Source organism: Phalacrocorax carbo, chromosome 23, assembly GCF_963921805.1.
Source record: "Phalacrocorax carbo chromosome 23, bPhaCar2.1, whole genome shotgun sequence".
NCBI lineage: Eukaryota > Metazoa > Chordata > Aves > Suliformes > Phalacrocoracidae > Phalacrocorax > Phalacrocorax carbo.
Window position 1 is genome coordinate 6524083 of NC_087535.1, and position 21042 is coordinate 6545124.

The following is a 21042-nucleotide window of genomic DNA, read 5'->3' on the forward strand; positions in this document are numbered from 1 at the left end:
TTAAAGTTAGATATTTTGCTCTTTATTCCGCCCTTCAGTTCCCCGCTTGCCATCCTTCCTTTGCAACAAATTAGCTCTGGGATGCACGTGAAAAGTTTTGGTAACCACGAATGCACATTCACAACGCGCAAGGCAGGAGGCTTGCGGGGCCAGACCCTGCACGGTATAAAACTGGTTTTGCTGTTACTTCTCCTCGAGCCACGCCAAAGAGTTGCTCCAGATGTGCCCTGTACCAGCTGGAGCAGAATCCGGAATAACCCGGGTCCGTAAGGGCTGTGCAGAGCCAGGGAAATCCCCCGTCCCTACGGGCTCTGCTCCTGCGAGCGATGAGATTTCTTTTCCAGGGCTGGGGAACAGCAGAGCGGTTTTCAGCCTTCCAGAAGCTGGGAGCATCCGAGAGCGTCACTGTCACTGCAAACACACTGCTGTTAGCGGCAGTGACAGCCACGCAGAGGAAATTAGAGTATCTGACAGAGCTGTCAGGCTGCGGAGGGCTGAGGCCGGGGCAGCCCCTCCTTCCCCTGGCAGGTCACTCGGAGCTGCAGCGTGATGTGGGCTCTGTCAGTTGTTTACAGTAGGCGTCGTGCTGTGAAGTTTAAAGAGACTGGGCGATGTGTTAACCGGGGCTCCAAGGTCATCCACGCGCAAGGCTGGAGGTGGAGCTGGAGTTTCCGAGGCTCTCGTGCTGGCAGAGTTGCTACGTGCAGTCGTAAAGGGAGCCCCGAGGAGCGCAGAGAAACGAGAGGTGGCAAACATCCCATTACGGAAAGACAGACAAGAGTCAGGAGAAAAAGTACTCTTAAAGCAACTTCGCCTGTAAAACGAAGGCGCTGTCTGTCACCCAACAAACGTGTTCGTCTGTGTGATCGTTCTCAGGCTATTCTCTAGCTCTACCAGCCAAAACATTCACATCAAACTGGAACACATAAAGCCTGTCAGCCAGAAGAAATTTTTCAGTCTCAGTGAGTTTTGATGGAAAATGCAATTTACAAAAAGGAGTCAACATTTTCCTTGCAAGAGATCCGTAAACGACACTTTTCTGAGATGCTCTGGTACCTTATAAGTGCTGTAGCTTAGATCCCTCAGCCTTAAGCATTTTCCTTATCTACTGTGATACTGGCTAGAACACGATTTACTGATGCTTGTCTTCTCCTCTCCAAGGAGCAGAGTCCCAGGACTGAGTTCTCGTACAAGGGAATTGTTCCTATCCAAGAGACCTCCTGACAAGGGGAGTTTTAACTTGGATTAAATTACGGCTCTGTTTCAGTTCTAGAGCTGAGCTGAACTCCTCTTCCCCGCTACATTGGTTGCTTCGAAAACTGGATGCTTGTACCTAAAAGACAGCAAAACAATTCCCTGCCGATCAATCCCCTTGGATGGATTGGCATGATTTGGTTTGTTTAATTGCACAGCTGTTTGGAATCAATACCGTCCCTCCAACGCAATCGCGACTGTCCCCAGAGAGCCCTTACGATCTCCATGGAAATAAAGGTGACAGAAAGAGCATTATTCCGAGATCACGGACACAACAGACCTAACTACCCCCGTTTGAGACCTTATGGTTGACTGCGTCAATACGGCATTAGGGACCCAGATCTGCTGACGATGGCCACTTCACTTTTCTTCAAAGTCATTACGGGTTTCTGCGACAATTAGTGCTCGGCTGGGGAGCGCTGGGCTGGAGGGGCAGCACGTGAGCGAAGCTGAGGCTCGTAGCATCGCTGGGTAAAGCCCTGCGCCGAGAGTCACAGCAGCACCTCTGATTTCCATTGCAGCGGGCCTTATGCCCTCGTGTCCTGGCTGATTTCCAGCATGGGCAACCACCTTACATCTACCCAGACGTCCCCTGTATTTTCAAATGAATGCCTACTCCATAGCCTTTTCTTGCTCAAAGATGTTCAATAGTGCTGTTCCATCCTGTTAAACAGATGGTATGTTCTGTTTCAAAGATGGTTGGTTTCATTATCCCTAGACAGGGAGGGTGTACAGGTTGCAAAGTGCTTTAGGATTAATTGGGGCAAAAGTGATTATATTTTAACCGATGATTTCAAGAAAGTAATTTACTGCTGCATCTTGGGAGCTTCAATTTAGAGCATTAAAGCATTTGAAGCCCTATGTGTAAGCAAACTAATATAGGACACGCAACTAATGCTGTCCTGAATAGGAGTCCTACATAGACAATAACCAAAGCATCTGAACAATTGTTCTCCTCTAACAGAGCTGATCTCGGAGCAACTGTACCTTGCACCACACACTCCTGGGAAAGCGACCCTTGCGACGACCACCAAAAAACCAGAAATAATGATGTTACCCCTATGGCCAGTCTACACTGTTCCATTAATTGCCTCAGAGAGAGACTACTTTCTATCTGCTCTAGGCTGGGCCGTTGTCCTTTATATGAGGGTATTATTTTCCTCTGTGAAAACTGTAGGCTAAGGAAGCTGGCCAACGGTGCGGAAAACAGGAAGCAAAGATTTCAAAGTCTTAAGTAGAAAAAGCAGTTGCTCCGGGAAAGGATAAACCCCATTTGTCCTCTTCAAGTCATTTTAACTATTGAATCCCATCGCCAGTCCTGTCATTTTTCACTATCTACTGCCGTATGTTCTTGCTATATATAGAACTCCCATAGCGTTGCATCTTGACTTGGTGTTATGCATAATGATTAGGTGGCAGCCAGGTTTATTTTGAAGTAAGCGTTAGGTCACACTATTACTTTATGTCTGAGAGATGAGTTTTCTTTGCCTTTGAAGAGAGATGAGAATTAAACTGCAGTTTACCATCTCGTAAAGAAATACTGGACAAATTACCCAGCCATGCTGTATTGATTGGGATTGTTAGTTAAAAGTGACAACCAGGACTATAATTTACATGCAGACTCTGGATTTAAACAAAGTCCACAGCACTAAATCTTACACTGTGAGCCTTCTTTTGTATTTCTGACTCATTTTGTGCTGGGAATCGTTTAACCACAGACTTTAACTGCTAATACAGTTCCATGAAATGCGAAGCATAAATCAAAATTACTGGATCATTCGAACTCTGTCTGAGTAGTTGTTTATATGGCATTTTTCTTCTACTGCTTTTGTATGGCTACAGAGGCGCCATGAAATTATGATATACTGTACGCATCTCACCACCATCTTGGCAAACTCTGTTGCAAATAAAAAACAGCACGCTTAATTATTTTCTTAGTTATACAGAGCATAAACACTAATGATAATAAAAGACACTATGAGAGGGCAGGTACAGTTATTCATCAGATCACATTGAAAGATAAATAAATGAAATATAACTAAAAGATTAAAAAAAAAAAAAATCTCAGAAGTGCCTTTGTCTCCATCTGAGATGATCATAGTTCCCTGGAACAACGCCTGAGCTCCAGACTCCTGCAGGAGGGGTCGGGCTGGTGATCAGGACAGAGCACGGGAAGAGACAGGTCTGGGTGTGCTGCTTGCTGCGAGGCACTTCACCTCAGTACATGTTTTTATGAATTCAGAACAATTATCTACCACATCACGTTGCTCTGAGGTGCTGAATTAGTGCTTGCAGGCACGTTCTGCACTAGTTTATCAGAAAAAGCATGCAAACTCAGAGTTACTTAACGTTGTTCTCTCCATAAGACCTTGAATGGCTTGAACAGCACAGGTGGCCTGGGGTGAAGGACACCAGGAGTAAACATTTTCTCCCTGCCAGTAGCTTGGTGTGGAGGCTGGAAGCGAAGCTGTTATTCCAGCACTGGTACGCTCACGGGTCAGGAACCAGAGACTCTCCCATCCTTACCACCATTTACTAGAAAATGGTTTTCTTCACTTTCCATTGAGGACCTCACCAATTCAAAAACATTACCAGTGAAAGATATAAATATCTTTTTAGGTTAAAAACTGTAAAACAGTCTAGTTTTTTTTAATTATATTTTTATGTAACCAGTAACGAGAATTTCTGGTCTAAAACTGTTAAGACCAAAAACCACATTAAAGAAGAAACACCATCAAAACTACTGAAAAGAAAGCTTTCTACAATAAAGGACAAAAAAATTCCCACTGGGAAGCAATCCTAATTACGCTTTTCACCAGGCCTGACCCAGACATACCCTGAACTTCCATCAGCAGCAGCTTGCGCTGACCTGTGACCACGAGCCAGAAGGGACCGTCCGTCCCAAGGACACGGCACTTTGGAACGCAGCGCTCTGTACTGGGAAGCTTACACAGCTCCGAACACAAAACTCCCCAGAAGCCTTGCAAGCTTTCTGCAGGGGAAGCACAGGTTACATCTCAGGTACGATCTCTAACCTCCTTCCAGTACCAAACAACCCCCTCCAGGGCTTCCAGCACACAGGAAAAGCTCAGCTCCCCTGAGCTCTCCATGTGTTGCACTCCTCTGCCCTGTGCCATGCACCCCCGCGATGGCCGAGTGCTTTACCATCTGCAGGTCCGCTTCTGCTGCGTTTCTACAGCATTTAAACCTAGCTGCTGTCCTGGAAAGCGCATTTCTGAACACTTTGGTTGGCAGACAGACAGACCTCCTTAATGACTTTCTCATTAAAAGTTCATAATGCCGACACCACTTGCTCTCTCCCCCAGCTGCCTGCCTTGCTTATGAGCAGCACCCCTTTGGAGTTTATTTACATAAGCAACCAAATTTAACAAACAGCTAAAATCCAAGCGATGCAGAGCCTCTGAAGAGTTGATCTCACCCCTTCAGTGAGGGCAGAGCCATTGCAAGGTGCTGCAGTGAGCTGGCAGCGTCTGCACCACCATCCCCTGCTGCTGCCTGAAAACTTTATTTCCCAGGAACCTGCCTCCGCAGGCATGTCTCCCAGTTTGCTGTCACAGCTTTGCTCAGGTCTGAGAGCTCCCCCTAAAAAGGCTTTTCTATTCTGAGCACCAGCAGCAGCCACAGCACTCTGCTCCATGCAGAAAGCGAGAAGCAGCCAAGGGCCATCACCGCAATCTGAGGACACGTCCTCCATAATGCCTCCGATGGGATGGACGAAAGGAACAGATGATTCCAGAGAGGAGTAACCAATGTTTAGAAGTAACTAATACTACTCAGTCTGGAACTGTAATCTGGCTGGAGTTCTGCGGCCAAAGAAAATGGAAGGGAAGGTACCATGGAAGCTACAAATCAAAGATCTCTCTCTAAATCAAGCCTTTATGTTCATTAATCCCAAATTAGCACATTAAAATAAAGCAGCAGTTGATTAATATCCCTAAGTAACACTTACAGTTGAGTGAGAACTTGATGCTAATATACTTGATATTACAGTGCATTAATAAAGAGACGGTCTCCCTTTACCAGATACGCCCTTGGAGTTCAGCTCTCAGAAACAAACAATAGCAAGCAGAAACACATGGCAGAGAATAAAGCTGTGTTCCCCTTTGCACTGACGGCAGCAAGGAAAGCACAAAGGAATGTTCCTTTGGGAGGAAAATGTAGGGACTAGAAGAAGGGCAGTTGGGAGTTTTTCAGGGAGAGGGTTCCCCATTCGGCATACACCAGTTACTGCAGAAGTTGGACTGGGAAGAGCTCCAGTTTCAAGAAAATTTGCTAAACACAAGGATGAGGCAGCGAAGACACCGGAGGGGTGAATGCCTTGGAAACGGAGCTGGCGAGTCCAGACACAGGAGCTTTTAATCCAAATCAGGCAGATTTGGAGGTGAGGAGCCCCAAAGCTGCTGAACCCTGCACGGGAGCTTGTGGGAACGACCAAACAGGAGACGCCCTGGAAGAACCGCTGCTGCTCTGGGCAAGGGCTTCGGCCAGCTGACTACATCGGAACGATGGAGAAGGCGCTTGTATTTTTCATATCTCATCTGAGGATATTAGCCATAAATATTTTTTAAATGGGAAGCAAGAGAAGGCATTCTGTAAGGCTTTCAGATACTTGCTTAAAGGGTTTTAACTAGTATTGATAATTTTTTACCAGGCACAGACATGCACCTTGTCTGAAAACACTGATATACTTCTAAGCCCAGAATGCATCACCAGATCAACGTCAATAAGACACGTCATTAAGTTTTATATAGTTTTCCCTCTGTTGGACTCAATAGAGCATAATTTCTAGACAGCACCTAGTACTGAATAAATAGAATGTTGTAGCAATGTTGGGAAACAAAGATGTAGAAGTAATTTAGGATAACTGGGCAACACACATGGTTATTAAAGATAGTGGACCTGATTCTCTGGCAGCGTAAGAGAACTAACAAGAGTAAATCACATGAGCGGCTGCTTTACACGGCGCTGGCTGCACGGAGGGGCCTGGGCAAACAGGGAAATTCAGACCAACGTGCCACCATTAGCTTGGGATTTCTGCCATTTTCTTCTTATATGGATTTCCCTGTGCCAACATTCATCCTGCCAGCGTGTTAGACAAATTAAAGTGACAAAACTCAATATGGAAATTAAGATCATTAACATATTAATCAAACTGTCGATATTATAAAAATCAGCATTAGCCTGCCAAATAATCATCTTACTGATGACTTAAGGCCGTGCCTTTTGTCAATTAGCACTGCAGCCTGCTCCACTGCCCCTTGCCCGCTTCCAGACGTTGTGAATGAATAGACTGGTGCACTTCGGCAAAGACTATCTTGTTATTCTTTGTGTGATGATTACTTTGGTATTTAATTGCTTTAATTGCTTTGTTTTCCTGTGAAAATTCTGTTCCTTAATTATACTGAGTTGACAGTTAGTACAACAGAGAAATCTTGAACTTCAGTCTTCCAAGTCCAGATTCTTAGTCATCCCCCGCGAAGGTGTTTGAGTTTCCCAAGTGTCACATGCTCCGTGTACACACCTCATTGCCATCATCACATATATGCAGACTTTTTCTGAAAAGGACTTTTCTACAAATTTGTGGGTGTCAAAGTTCCAATATAATCAGCATTTTCAAATTAATTTTGATATTTCTCTGAATTTTATAATTTCAAGAGTTCTGACTAAGCCATAGTTATCAAAACAAAACTGCCAGTAAGAAAATGTGATTGCATGGAAAAGTTTGACAGTGATTCCAATGGAAGACAATCATCAAGCGCTTCCAATAACGATACAGTAAAACATTTTCTCATAAAATAGCTACTAGCAAATTTGAAGCATCTTGTACTTTTTAAAAGGAAAATTGAATGATAACCACGTGCTTCTCTACCGGTTGATATTTACTTGTTTGTTTGTGACATGGCTTTACAAGTGGGGCAATAAGTCATTCGTTACAACCGCACAAACAATTCAGCATTTGCATGCCCAGCTCCTGACCTAGGGATGTTTGCCTTTACTTTTAAGGCTGAGCTGTAAAAGCTTCGAAAACAGGGGTTTCGACTGGAGGCTGACAAACCGTGGCAAGCGAGGAAGGCACAGTACTCGCAACGCACTCTTTACTCTATCACTGACACTTCCTCCAATGACACAAGGTCATGCAATTAATGAACGGCAAAGCAAAACCATGAAAAATGGATATTAATGAAGTGTAACTCTGAGTAATAATGCCATAAGCAACCTCTGATAAAAAACACATTCTCCTAATAACATCTTCAATTACCTTCATTAACATCTGTCCACGGCAAGATGTGCAATCCAGCCCTCCAGGACCACGGACCCAGCAGATTTGGAACACACTAAAGTGCTTCCTCCAGCTTATTCAGGAAAGTGCTTACTGATGGATAGCTTAAATGACAATAATATGCATTTATCATCATTTTTCAGTAGCATATGCCTTCTTTATGTCATCAAGAACTTGAAATTTGAATAAGATTGCTTGCATTACTCAGGAGACGTACGGGCTCCAAGGAGACATGAAACACTGCCTGTCAAACACGTGCAGCCCTGCTTCCTTCATTAATGGTATTGCCGGCGCTGCTACCAACAGCCTGGGTCCACCACAAGTGCTCTTCTCCTTGCCACGCACTGGTGTTCTGTTCGGGTCCAGTGGTTTCTGGCAAATACACACGTCACATTCCTGCTCTTCCTTTTTAGAACAAGCTTTGAGCTTCTGAAAGATGCCAGACGGCAGTTCTAGGAAATTAAATCCTTTATTCAGAAGTTAGCTCAGCATGGCACTGACACCTTCCTCAAATGCGCTCTCAAGTATTTGAGTCCTGTTTTGGAAAGGAAATTTCCAGGGAGAGGAGAGGTTATCAGTCAGCAAACCCTGGCGAGGCTTGCAACAAAGCAGGAGTAATTAGTGCTTTCTATAAAAGCACCTTTTAGGATACGGCCATTATCGCTATTCGAAGAATGAAAGTGAGACTAGAATTTCTGATAACGCTTTGAGCCATTTACTGAGAGTGAGAGATACTGAAGTACCAACAATCTACTCTCTTCTCAAGAACAGCTCTAGGCAATTTACGGCTCGCTCAGGACGATACAAGAGACAGAACAAAACTAATTATTTTGTGTATTTGCTAACATTCGTTTCCGTTCTAGGTTTTTGTTGACTTGAACCTACGCGTTAGGACGCTTTGAGCGCAGGGAGCCAACGTCAGCAAAGCTTCCTGCGAAGCCCCTTACTGGCTATTTTCAAAGCTGGTTTTTTTTTCCATTGCTCCACATACAAAAATGAAGAAATTTAATGTTTACTAATTCAATTAAAAATTGTGTAAAATCAAGTCCAAGTATGAAGGGAGGGAAACTATGCAAGCACTCCTCTTCTCATGGAAGTTGCTTGAAATCCTGTGTAATGGGAAGGAAAAAACTGAAAGAGATTTTCATGTCATCACTGAAGCCTTGCCTAGATTTTTTTATAGTAATTTAAATTTAATAAAGTCATCATCTGTAAATTTGCTCTCCTCTCCTTTGAGTTGGAAAACATTTAGTCTCAACCCCTGCAGCCCTACTGTGATCATACAGAAATGCTAATAAGGTTATGTCTCAATCTAGTCCTCCCTGGTGCAAACAGAGTAAGCGAGTCTTTTCAGCTCAGGAACCTCATTTATCTTCTGCAAGTTATTCTGTTGTTATTACTACTACGATTTGCCAGCGCGGTGACAGCTGAGAAGGAAGGTGGAGAGGAGGAAGGAATAGTGCTTTCATGGCAAGGGAGTTATTGGTAGAGTTTCATTAAAGTTTACCCACGCACTGAGACATCGGGTATAGTAAAGGTGGAAAACAACAGTCAGGGCACCAACCAATTTGAAGGCTTTGTCAGTGGAGGGGGTGAACCCTACGTTTAGGCCAGATCAGGGGAAGGTGTGAGGAATTAAGACAAGTAATCATAAATTCAGGGGGTCAAGATTTAAGGACCTAGTTTTCCTCATATCTCCCCAGCTACAGCTAAGCACTTCCTAATAGTAGAAGATAATACAAATGGATAGATGCTTGGTCATTTGTTACAGCTCCTTCCTTGGAACCATATTTATGTGTATAATAATAATTTATACCTTTCACCTTATAACTCGGAGCACCTACGGATCTAAATTACGCAGCTCAGCATGCCTCCAACAGCCAGGAGGTGCTGCAGAGAGCCCGAGCAGGACGAGAAAGGCAGCCTGCCTGAGGCCGCCCGGACCCACGGCCGTTCCCCCGCCTCCCAGCTCGATCCAAGAACTCTCAAGAAGTTTCTCAGCCTGCATCGTGAGGAACAGAAGGTTGACAATTTTGTGGAAAACCCCAACCAAGCAACAAAAAAAGTGAAGAAAGGATGGATGCCTGCACATACAGGGCCTTGGGTTTGATTTGGGGGTGGGGTTTGGGTGGCTTTTTTTGGTTGGTTGGTTTGGGTGGCTTTTTTGTTGTTGGGGGTTTGTGTTTTGTTTTGGGTTGGGTTTTTTTTTTTTAGAAAAAAAAACAAGAAAAACATTCTTAGCACATTTATGTGATTAGGAACTCTTCCTTTTTGGTAACTATCTTACATAAGTTTTGGCTGTATGGAAACATTTTTTCTTCTGAAACGCCACTCCTGCAGACTGCAGCGCACACAATCCAAATGACGGTAGCGTGCAGCAGTCCAGCTCACCGCTAAAATGACAGCCTTGAAACTGAAACCTTGTTAGCACGGCCACGCTACAAATCTGCCCAGAGTAAGGCTCCAGAATAAGGTCTCATCCTTGTCAGAGAGATATTACAAGACAAAAAAGGAAAATAAAAACAAAAACAGCCGAAGAGAAAGTAGTAGTTTTGTGGGTAAGGAAAGAAAGGGCAAAATAAGTAATTCCATGGGGCTGCTGAAGCGCGTTACCCACATGCCTCTATCGTTCCCTAAGAGGCAGCTTTTAAACTTGACCGGATTCAACCTCTGCTGGGGTGTTTGCATATGAAGGAAGGAAATGGTAGGAGTATGTTGCGTGGTGTGACACTCCAGCCCTTCAGATCCCGGCTCCCCATCACACCAGCAGTGCCCGTGCCGGCAACGGCCCCACACACGTGCGAGCTGCAGCCCGGCACGGTGCGGCATCCCGGCACCCCCGCGCTGCCGGGGCCTCCCTTGCTGCACACGCACAAGGAGCAGGGATATCAGGAATACACAAGGCTTGCCCAAAATACTTCTCAGCAGAGGCAGAATTTAGCTCCCTGAGCTACAGGCTGCCTTCTGCCCACTCACATCAGTCCGCAGGGATGGCAGCGAGCAGCAGAGGCAGCTTGCAGGGACCCAGAACTCGTGGGAGAAGGTGGCACAGTTCCCGGGGAGCAGCTTTGCTTTGAGGCGTGAGGAGACCTGCTACGGCCACGACACAGACCGGTTCTGCAGAAGCCGTAACGAACCCTGCCGCCCTCCAGCCTGGGCACCTCTCGAAGCCCTGCTGCGCTAAAAGAGGAGAGTACGAGCTGTGAGGGGCTGGATGCCCGCTCCCTATGCCAGACCGCTCCGCTGGCTTTGCAAAGGCATTTCCACAGAACAAGGAACAAAGGGATTAGGAAAAGGTGTGAATAATGCACTTCTACCCCTGTCTATCCCCGCTTGCTGTAACAGATTGGTAGAATAACTTCATCCACCAGTTTATTAACAGCTTGCCCTCTCTTGTATCTCACCTCCATAATGAGATAGAGCAGATATGATGGATTACATTTTGCCTCCTGCTTCCATCCTGAATGAATTATCATTTCGCTCTTCTCGCGGTCTCATGGTTTGGCCGCCTACAGCCCATTAAGTGTTGGGAAGTGGGAGGGGGAGGATGAAGCTACGTGATGTAAAAGGTAAAGGTCCCGCTGAGAAAGCGGTTTTAATTTTCAGGCTGGAAGATCTGAAATTAAAAGAGAATGAGGAGATTCTCTTCTATTTCATCTGGCAGTACTAAGAAAACAAACAGGAAAAGCCTATTGCAGGGAGTACCTGAGCATGCAGCTCTTACCAGCAAAACGCTCGCTCCCGATCGTTGAGGGCTCAGAGCCCAGACAGTCAATCACTGTGAGCCGGGACAGGGTTTTTTTTCACCCCCTGACCAAAATGCCTTATTCTGCAGCTCTGCCCCAGCAAAGCCCTCAGAGCGCCAAGTATTCCCAGAGCCATAACTCCTGCTCTGACAAGAAGTACTTTATACCACCTCCCTTCATACGAGCGTAGGAGTTCTACTCACACATCGGAACAGATCATCTAAAACGTAACGTACGCTTTTGTGCATCTTTCTTAAGCAAATCCCTAAATAACAGAAACCAGAGGTTTTTTCAAGCATATTGAACGCTTCAACTGGTTTAGCTGTGTTAGAAAAATCAAGGTGCTTCAAGATTACGGATGTATCACAATGCCACTAACCACCTGATTTCTCTTCCACAGAGATAAACTACTGCCTCACCCCAATCATTACCTTATCGGTCCCGATTCTTCAAGGAAATAACACCCACAGTTCTTGCCCTGGCCACTGCTTAAAAAATAATAAGAATGGCGAAGGATGATAATGCAGAGCCATGCTGGAACCCCAGTGATTTTGTGTGTCCCGTTTTATCCAGCAACTGCTGGTTTGAAGCCTCCCAGGAGCACAACCAAGTACCTGCCAACAGAAGGCAGAGTTGCGCGATCCAGCTCCGAGCACTTTATCTTTGCTGTATCTTTCAGCAGTAAGTTTGCGTAATTATACGTTGGGTAAAGACGTGACAATTGCCTTTTCACGTTAAAGTTAATTTAGCACTATGAAAATTCATGAAGCAAAAATTAATAAGCTTCATGCAGCTTCAGCACTGACCTCTTTTTTCCTTCTCTTTGCCAAGAGTTTGCTACAGGTTCTACTACTAAGAGCTGACTCTTCCCTGACAACCAGGAAAAAGCTTCAGAGAACTCGTCACCTCTCACAGCAGCAAAAATTTTTCACCCATCAGCACTGCCAGTCTTAACAGCTCACTAATATTTTCTCCTCACACATTCTTTCCATTTGGGTTTTGTTTTCAAGCATATTTTAGTCTAATGTGAACAACGGGTCCAGCCACCATTAGCAAAATACTGTAAGCGAATATCTGAGGCGTGATGGATTCTTGATGGCAACTGTATCTAAATGGGCAAATTAAATCATAAAACAATTCCAGCTTTTGATAAACTTGAGTCACTCGCTGCAAACTAAGTTAAAAAAAAAAGAGAGAAGGCTTGGCTGACTTGGCAGCTTATCAGACACCCTTAATTTCCATCTTCAGAATCGCATGCTGTGGTGAGAATATGAAAGATACTCATTTTGCTCGTACCTATGATGCAGGACAAGATCTGATTTTGATTTCAGTTACCCTATGTACTATGCAGTAAGGCAAATTAAAAACAACCGAAAAGCCTGTCCCTGCAGACATTAATCTTTATCACAGACGCTGCAGCAGCACCTGAAGGCACCAGCTGACCCGGCGCTGTGAGCACACAGCGCCCGCTGGGCTCGTCTGTGCCTAGTGCCCATAGGAACAGGCTTCGGGCTTGCTCCGAAAGCTTCCACAAGCAAGACAAGAACACTGCAGAAGGGGGTTTACTCCCCTTTTCTGGTTTGGGGGTTGTTTTTTGGTTTTGTTTTGTGGGTTTTCTTTGTTTGCTTTGTTGGGGTTTTTTGGCTTTTTTTTTTGTTGCTTTTGGGTTGGGTGGTTTTTTTTGTTTGTGTTTTTGTTTTGTTTGTTTTTGTTGTTGCTTTTTTTTTTTTGCAGACTAACCCGAGCTCCAGTCTGCTGCTGCGAAGGCCAGTCATCGAGGACTTCTCTGCTGGCACAACTCTGGTGGCCTGCTTTCCAGAAGATGCGGTGACCACCCGAAAACGTAGCTCCAACATTCGCGCAAGGTCACCCAGGACGGCACCGGTCCTCCAGCTGACCCGCTGCCTTTCCCGCGAGCCCCGCTGCCCCTCGGCCATCCCCTGCTCTCCCACGGGCCACGCAGCCGTGCCCGTCACGCGCCGGACCCCCGCAGGCGACGCCACCCCCTGCGCCGCTTGCCTCCCGAGCCACCGCAGCGCCAGCCCCGGTGCTGCCCCTCAGCGAGGCCGAACCCTCCGCTGCTGGGGATCCAACGATTTTGAAGGTCACGAACCCAGCCTTGTAGCCAGGGCTTCGGCTTCCGCGGATTAAAGCTTAAACACTCAGATCCTACGTTCTGTGTCTAATAATCCTGTAATAATACCCCCCTAAGACTCAGAAGGGAAAAGAAAATAAAGGGGTGAAAACAACTAAAGAAAACAAAAATAAAAAGATTTTTGCTGTGTGTTCCTGAAAACCATGGGAGGGCTGGAAAAGTCTGCTCCAAACTCGCCCCCATGAGCAGAGCATGGGATGAAACAAGAGCAGAGGAACTCTGAAAAGACAAGGAACCGACTTTGACAGATGGATGTAAATGTGCTTTTCAGTGCAGGAGAACAGTTGATTCTAAGGCATGAAATCAAATTAGTGCATCTGCAGCTGCCTATGTGTCATCCAGCTTCATATTTTACACACTAAAGACATTTTTTAACCTCATGTTAGCTACACTTTTTTTTTTTTAATATTACACTCCAGGATTTGCAAAACGGTATTGGCAGGTATTAAAACGAAAGCTGAAGCAACGGTGCAATCTGTCTCATGTTCTATTGTAACATGACAGAAATCTTTTTTGGACTCATTTACTATCAGGTAGGAGAAGACTTGGAAAAAATAAAATCCCAGCCTCAACTTCTTCAAGAAACGTTAAAGTCTAACAGTTTGGGGTTGGGTTTTCTGTTGTTGGGGTTTTTCAATTGGGGTTTTAAGACTGGTGCATTTCTTGGTGAGGTTGAGGCTCGTTGGTCCTCCAACTGCCCTTCCTCCCCCCAGCCACACACCCCAAAGCGCCTCCACCACCAAGCCTGAGCAAAGCTGGCACCCGGCCACGTTCCCCAGGGAGGCGAGCGCGCTTCCCGACAGACCCGAGCGCAAGGAGGCCACTCCAGCGAGGGCGTTGGAGCGGTTCAGAGCACACTTCACAGGAGAAGGTCTCAGCGCTGCCCCAAGAGCTGCGCATCGCTGGGGAAGCGGCAGGTACAGGTACAGACCCAAGCTACCCCTCGGGCTTCCTGAAGAAAGGTCCCCTGTTCTCACAGGCTCGGTGCGTGCTTGCTCTTCCTCTACCACTTTTCTAAGCCCACGCTCAGGACAGTTAGGAAGGAAGCCCAGGGGCAGAGCTGCGGGGAACAAATTGGTCACAAGCGGTTCCCCACCCCAGAGCCTCCCACAGCTCGTCCAGCGTCACTCGGAGGAACGTTTCACGACTTTACAATCACAGCATTTTGCGAGGACGGGGGTGAAAGGCATTCACGCCCTCCGACGCCTGTCCCGCCCGCACAGCGCCAAAGGGTCTCCTGCAGAGAATCAGAGCCTACAACCAGTTTTGGAAGGTCTCTGGTGCTTTTCTCCAAGCTGGTTGGGTTGATCAACTCCCTTATTTTTAGTCTAACATGGCTGGAAGGCCAGTGCAGAATCACATGTCTGTACATGCAGAAAAAATATTTTCCATGTCAAAGATAAAGTTATTAGATGTCCATATATAGTGTTATATAATGCAGCCATACTGCACTACAGCCACGCGGAGGTCAAGCGATAAATCATTTAAAAATCAGTATTTTAGCCTTGTTTGCAGTCTTGAAAACTTCCATACTCAGTGCTTTTAACTTGCCAGTTACTTGGTATTTCAAAAATTGGGAACAAAGCAGACAGCACAGACGACTAAATATTTGTTGTCTGATTTTCAACATAAAAATTATTGTGCTACACTTCAGCTTTCCATGAGCAATGATTACGTTACAGAACACCTGCCTACAGCCCTCAGAATTGATCAAAATAAAAAGCTGAACTTGTACAGTTTTTATAACCAATTCCTGAGGGTTTGGTCAAATTCAGTACACGATAAAATTAACAGAGATTGATTTATGTAGAAGGAACTGTGGATGCAAGGTTGGTGAATTGTATATACTGCAAGTGGGAACGGCCATCGCCTGAACACAAATCAGATTAATTTTAACAGAAATAGGAAGACAAAAGGTACAACTTTTTTCCCCGTTTTCTTTCCAGTGCAAGTACCAGACTAATCTGTGAGGGGAGAAAAAAAGAAAGAAAGGGGGGGAAAAAAGCAAATATGGGAAGGATGATTGTTTTCTTGTAACGCAGTGAGACAGCAAAACAAAATGAGGGTTTCACAAGTCCTAATCATTTGATTCCCACCTCTGATGCTTCATTTGTCATCCCCTGTATAGCAGAAAGTCAAGACTTAATATGTTACCAAGTGAAGAATTTTATCAAATAAAGGACCCGAGTGCTGGATCCTGCACTGCAATGATTTCTTCACGTCTCCCTTAAAAACAAGAACTCATCTCTACAGTGATTCAGGAAAAAAAAAAGATCACTTGTGCTACCTGCCAAGGGGGATTAATCTGGTAATTTGACATTTTGCTATCATTTCCTCTGGTAAAGCAGCGGGATAACAAACACGTTTCCAAAAGGTGCCCCCGAACCCAGCGACGTAAGTGTGGGTGAAGGAGAAGGTGGGAGGCAAAAGCTGGCCTTGCACCCGGGCTGCGCCGGCGGCTCCGCGGAGCCCTGCCTGGGGACCTCTGCTCCTGGCGCGTAGCACGGTATGCAGCACACCTGGGGATGAGGACTTCCCCACGTGCAGGCTGGTTACCCACGCACGTGTTTATCTCTGCTATTTATAAGCGATATAGCCAGAGCAGGAGCACCCCACGTAAATGGGAGCGCTGCCGCTCTACAAGCAAAGCTGTGTGTTTGGATGCAGGATGCTCTGAGATGACGCTACAGCATCTAAGGATCGCTACCCAGGAGAGAAGGCACTAGCTTTGGGGGAGGCCCTCTGTGCACTCTCCTAACTTGTAAAGGCCTCTGAACAGTGAAAAGAAAAACCCACCCAGGAAGAAAGTTATATCAGCAAATACCTGGAGCTCACACGAACCTAGTTCTGCATCCTAACCCACCTTGAAAAATCAAGGCCCAAATTAATGTAGGGAAAGTGCCAGCTGGGCACCGAGAACCCTCTCTGCAAAACAAGTGACTACTGTGAAGACTTCATGACTACAATAATTTCATCATTACGTTCCCTATGTGAACTGCTGTGGCTTCACTAGTGATGTTGCTTGAGCACCAGTAAAAAAATCCAGTAGGAAATTTCTGCCATAAGGCATGATCCAAAAGCAGCTCTGTTTCTGTAGATCTTCCTTCTCTGACTCAGCACTGCCGCTGATGAATAATACTGCTTGCAAAGCACCTCTGCCTTTATCAAGCCTTTAGCCTACTGCAGTACTGGATTATTTTCCCCTGTCCCACTTTCCATTTCCTTGAAAACCTAGTGATGTCTCTGTCATGTTACTGTTTAAAATTCCCTGTTCCTACATGCATGTTACATTTGTGACGCCTGCTGTGGTTGCACACTGAAAGCAAAGTGCCAAACAATGAGGGAGAAGGAGGGGAAATCAAAGCATTTTAGAAATCTTAAGCTTGGCAAAAGCTGCGTATAATTTTGCTTAGGCTGCAAGTTGGCTTGAGAAAACAGTATCAAAGCACCATCTTTTCCAATTGCCTGAGCTTTACTTTTTATTCTCACTGCTTGTTGTACATCCCAGACTGACAGCTCTGGAAACTGTATGTTTTCCATTTATGCAAGAAAAAAGGAACTCCTCGCAACAGCACAGGCGTCTGACCTATCTTTCCCTAATAACGAACCCAAACTTGACCTGGGAGCATCACCCAGAAGGGCCACGGACCCATACTCCAGTCCAACCCTTGATTTTCTTTCTTCAAACTCGCTACTTGTGGAAGTGTTTGTGAAAGACACAGCCAGAACTATAAATTGACAGTCCCGTAATGAACAATTGATGAAAATTTCACAACCAATCTGCTCAAAGTCCATGAGGCTGCATACAAATGAAAACAGAATATAATAAACACTTAAGTCTCTTGGAAGACCAAGTCCGCCAAGACGCCACTGCAAAGCTGTAAAAGCCCATTTGATGTAAACCCACAAGGCACAGGTGTTTGTTGCATTCCAACAGCGATGTAAAATTCCCGTTTGCGTTCATTTTTACAGCGCTCTGACTTCATTCACCACTACCAAAGAGACCTTCGTTATATTCCTGGAGATGGCGAAGATAAGGCTGGAACACTCATCACTGCTCTGTGACCCTGTGTCTCCCTTCGGACCGTTCCCCTGTTTGCCAGGGGGTCCAACAGAAGCGTTTGAAATTCCCAGTGTTCTCAATTCATAGGCTAAAGCAGAAAATTGCTATTTCCACAGCAATCTTTTAAAATAAAAACAGTTTTACCTGTAAATCTGTTGGTATAAGTGATTTCTGCAGGTTCATCCCTGGCAGTAGATGAGATGTTCTCATAACGCATCACTTCCCGATATCTGGATGCAAATTACAGGAGCTGTGCTTCCTGAAATCAACATTTAAAAAAAAGTTGAAAATGCATTAGGTTTGGGAGTAAGCTTGGCTGTCAGTATAATATTTCTATTACAGCAGCTATCCAGTTGGAAAAAACAGCTCATCCTCCCATATGATACAAACAAGCAGATAAGTTTGCTGCTATGAATTCGGAAACTTTTGACACTTGCAATATTTACATGCCATACACAGTTTATTATAAGCTGGCAATTAAAACTCTTCCTTTTCCTACATCAGATTAAAGCCAGTTCTGGGACCCGTGGCATGGAGGGCTGCGAGCACTGCCCAGATGTGCGACAGAGGTGCAGCCGCTGGCTCCCAGATTGCCCAGGCCTCTCCCCTCCGCTCTGATTTCCCATTTGGCCCATAGTCTCCCTGTAGGCTTTGCCAGTAATCTTTACTCCCGATTTACCTGCCCTTCTTCATGCCTGAAATAAAACCCTTTTCTGTTGAGCTGATTGTGTTGGGGGTTTGCATCGCTCACAACGAAATGCCACCGCCCCTCCCTGCCTCTCCCGGGCGCTGCGACTGACGCAGCGCAAAGTGGGTTGGGAAGCAGTCTGAGAAGTAGACGGACCTTTTTGATCCGCTGTCTTGTGACGTGCTGTCAAAGAGCGAATGCTCCTCGCAACACGTAAACACGTGGCGATGCTCATGCCGCAAGCTTTTGGCACAGCCCCGTCTGCACTTAAAGCAAACCCTCCGTTTGAGGGTCTCACGGCGGTTTTGGCAAAGCAGCGGGAAACCCAGGGAGGCTGCAAGCGGCAACCCGGGAGGGGCGCACCCCACTGCCCGAGGGGCCGAGCCTCAGGGGAGCAGCAAGCACCCGTATTTCTTCTCTCCACAGAAGAGGAACTTATCACAAACACACCCGCACTACGGAAAACCTCGTAACCGGCTCTGGGGCTCACACACCAGCCCCAGAGCGGCTCTGCCCCCCTGGACCGAAGAGCAGGGCCGGGTACAAAGCGAGTGCGTTTCCGGAGTCGCGTTGGTGCAGCCAGGGGAACGGACAGGACTCCGGGGCAGCGGGAAGCGTGATGGCACAGCGAAGCGTTTCGGTCTGCCCACAGCACCCTAGAGAAACTCCAGCCAAAATCCTGCACGGGCTCCGTTAGCCACAGTGTTTCTGCTCACATTCGACTTTAACGTAGTTCTGGTCTACGCACCGCCGCAAGAACAACTTCCTTCTGATTTCAAATCCAAGGATGCGTCAGACAATTTGCATTTACTTTTCAGATCCGGGAAGTGTTTTAGGACCCCATACGATGAAAGGCTGCCAACAAGCATCTTGATTAGTTGTAATGATTATTACAACCAGACTTCTGTAATCACCTAACTAACTGCCCACAGCCAAACGAAGCTCTTACAGACCACACGAGTGGCTTGGTTCGCTCCAGAAACGGACAGATACAGCCTGTGCTGAACCACCCGGCAAGTGCGGGGGAAACCCAACACAAGAAAATACAGGAACCTGTTTGCAGGTAGTTTTATCTGTTTTTTTTCTGCCGGCGGCTACATAAAAACAAGAAGAAACCAAGATTTTAAACTGAAATTTTTCACTAAAATACTTGATGGACATGTTAAAACACAATTAAAGGAGCGCTCCTAAAACCCGCAGGACACGGCGAGCGGGAGAGCGGGCGCTGCACTGTCGGAGAGCCCCCTCTAGCGCGGCTCCCTGCCGGACAGACACCCCGTGCAGCGGAGCTGCCAGGCTTCATGTGTGTGTTTGTTTCTGAGCTGTTCGAATGATTTCTGTGCAACCGTGTTATTTATGGCTATTGTCAGGAGAGGGAAAAAAATTTAAGGGGAGTTTGGAGTCAGCTAGTTCACGCAGGGCCGTGCACGACGGACCCCTGCTTCGAAACCTCGCACTACCCGACATGCCAAGAAATTAGAAAAAGATCTTCAGCGTCGTTATATAGGCTAAATCTCCTTTGGAAAGGCTGCAGAGAGAACTGTAAAGATTCCACCCGATCTTGGTAAACAGGTTTATATCCCTAATTTTCCAACACAGTTCATCTGCCAGACTAGACTTTCAGCTCCAAAGGCAGGCTAATCAAACACATTTAAAAATGTAAAAAAAATGCTGCAATGAATATTTGTAGATAGACTGATCTGAATGTTATCAAATGAAAGGAATGACTTCAGGACCTAGAAGTATTTCTGTTACCAGATCACACTTCCGTGTTTTTATAAAACTGTGAGGGGTTTTTTTCAGCCTCACTCACTAAATTATATTTAGCTCATAAAAGCTATTTAAGCCACAGCATATCTGCAACAGAATATGACAGGTTTAAGGACTCACTGAGGAAACAACTGGAGTGATTTAAACTTAGAGTGTCTTTCAATTCTACCAATAAAGAATGAAATGCAAAAATAAAATACAATAAAAATAACCAGGGAAATTGTGTCTTGCAGGGGAAGAGCACTGATCTTCCCACGAGGCCTCCCCGCAAGACCTCTTCCACGAGGCCTTTCCCACACCCACTCGGTCGGGCCGAACAAGCACCTCGCTTGCTGCGCCCCCGAGCGCCCCGGGCCCTGCTGCCTCCCCGACTTCTCTGATGAGACTGTCAGCAGGACAGACCTCTGCTCCCCAGCCCAGGGGTGGGGACTGCAGTCCGTGGGCGCCCCACGTCCTTCCAGCGTTGCTCAACCACCAGATGTTAATCTCCATCAAGACGTTCCCAAAAGGAGGCAGAGGCACTACGTACAAGGACAGCAGGGCAATGGCTCAGCACTGTCAGATATTGACTCTGTGAAGAAGTGACAAGAAACCAGCCTAGGCTTCTGCCCTGCACATTTAGGACCCTTTTATGTGGCCCACAGCAGGAAGCGACATAACAGCTGGCGCTCCTGCAACTAATGAAAGATGCCTTAAGAGGGCTGTCTAACCAAAAAACTCATCTGCACGTTCCTAGTAGAGCTAATAAAGAACAAATGTTATCTCTCCCTGAAAACCCTTCCTTCCTCAGGACTTTCTCAGAGACTCTTCAGCTGAGAAGAGTTGCTCCCAAGAGTGTTCTCCATCAGCATCCTCATCACAGCACACACAAAAACCTCACTGTGAACTCAGACAAACTGTCCTTTTGATTTGTGAGGCTCACAAAAGGATCAAGACTTCAAACTGCTGAGAAGGGGAGGATCAGGTTACGATTTCTCCTCTTCTGCTGCTGGAAGAAAAGATGTTATACTCCTCCGAGTCTCACATCCAAACTTGTTTCTTTACCATTATGCCAATGAAGAACTA

At 46.0% G+C, this 21042-nt stretch overlaps 1 long non-coding RNA gene across 1 annotated transcript in view; it reads right to left on the reverse strand.

The window, feature by feature from the left end:
• LOC135316917 (uncharacterized) overlaps positions 1 to 21042 on the reverse strand; it is a 297894-nt gene that overhangs the window by 210035 nt on the left and 66817 nt on the right. The window contains exon 3 of the long non-coding RNA XR_010376119.1: positions 17664 to 17778. This is a non-coding gene — a long non-coding RNA (uncharacterized LOC135316917). The remainder of the gene's footprint in view (positions 1 to 17663; positions 17779 to 21042) is intronic.